The sequence below is a fragment of the Cebus imitator genome, unplaced genomic scaffold (assembly GCF_001604975.1).
Source record: "Cebus imitator isolate Cc_AM_T3 unplaced genomic scaffold, Cebus_imitator-1.0 Scaffold654, whole genome shotgun sequence".
Lineage (NCBI taxonomy): Eukaryota > Metazoa > Chordata > Mammalia > Primates > Cebidae > Cebus > Cebus imitator.
The window spans coordinates 406,202-407,404 of NW_016107969.1; the positions used below are offsets into that span (position 1 = coordinate 406,202).

General features: G+C 46.6%; 3 protein-coding genes and 1 pseudogene across 6 annotated transcripts in view; 1 reads left to right on the forward strand and 3 right to left on the reverse strand.

Moving 5' to 3' along the window:
• Nucleotides 1-1,203, forward strand: part of LOC119469431 (zinc finger protein 160-like) — a 609,418-nt gene that overhangs the window by 264,818 nt on the left and 343,397 nt on the right. The window lies entirely within an intron of this gene.
• Nucleotides 1-1,203, reverse strand: part of LOC108295661 (zinc finger protein 845-like) — a 91,000-nt gene that overhangs the window by 38,998 nt on the left and 50,799 nt on the right. The window lies entirely within an intron of this gene.
• LOC119469430 (zinc finger protein 761-like) overlaps nucleotides 1-1,203 on the reverse strand; it is a 36,924-nt gene that overhangs the window by 6,044 nt on the left and 29,677 nt on the right. The window lies entirely within an intron of this gene.
• Nucleotides 1-1,203, reverse strand: part of LOC108295655 — a 10,943-nt pseudogene that overhangs the window by 4,635 nt on the left and 5,105 nt on the right.

Genomic DNA, 1,203 nt, shown 5'->3' on the forward strand with positions numbered 1-1,203 from the left:
CATGTTGACCAGGATGGTCTCGATCTCTTGACCTTGTGATCCACCCGCCTTGGCCTCCCAAAGTGCTGGGATTATAGGCTTGAGCCACCGCGCCCGGCCAGCCCATGACACATTCTTAAGCACAACAGTCACCCAGGCAGTACAGAAAATTACCAGTCACAGAAAATACAAGGAGACAGGAAGAAATACATCAAGGTGGATACAAGGGCTGAGCTGTGCCATGGACAGTGATGCTGAGCCATTGCTCATGGAGAACGTGCTGAGTCATCATGCCCTGCACACACTGATTTAGGCAGCCTCCTATAATTACATCCAGTGGATGTATAAGGTCTTGACTTACTCAATGAGAGTCATATTGGAGGGGAGGGGTTCATGTGGAAGCTGGAGTGTTCACCATTAGAAACGAACAGGCTGGAGAGCAGCAGCACTTTGCATCCAGATCAATGCAGCATATGAGGAAACGCCAAGAAAGGAAGGGCAAGGGTGGAGGGCAGAAGTAATGGGCATGCAGGAGTCAACTGTGTGCATGCTCGTCTGTGGAATTATAATCCCACCAGTATAGACCAAATTTTGAGCTTGGAGGGAAGTGGAACTAATTTAGCAAACGTTAAATGTTGACGCAAGGTTAAATATACAAATTACAATATGGACAGGGGACAAGAATGAAAAAGAGCCAAAGAAGCAGCAGTAGTGACATGAAGTGAAGGCAGTTTTAGGTCTCTTAAATTAAATGGCCTCTGATTTCTAGTTTCAGGCCTATACTCAACAAAATCCCTATGTAGATTGCAGACTTCCATACACACATGAAAAAGTGAGTAAACTCCATGAAATAGCGTACAGCAATATAGGATACTGTGGGGGTGAAGAGTGATCCCCTGGCTGAGTAGGTAGAGATGTGTTTATGAAAACAGGTCCAGGCCAGTTGCGGCCTATTCCAGCCTGTAATCCCAGCACTTCAGGTGGTCAAGGCATGTAGATCATGAGGTCTGGAGTTTGAGACTATCCTGGCCAGGATTGTCAAACCCCATTTCTAGTACAAAAATATAAAACATCAGTCAGGTGTGGTAGCGTGTGCCTGTAATCCCAGGTATTCGGGAGGTTGAGGCAGGAGAATTGCTAGAACCTGAAAAGCAGACGTTTCAGCGAGCCAAGATTATGCCACTGCACTCCAACCTGGGTGTCAGAGCAAGACTCCATCTCAAA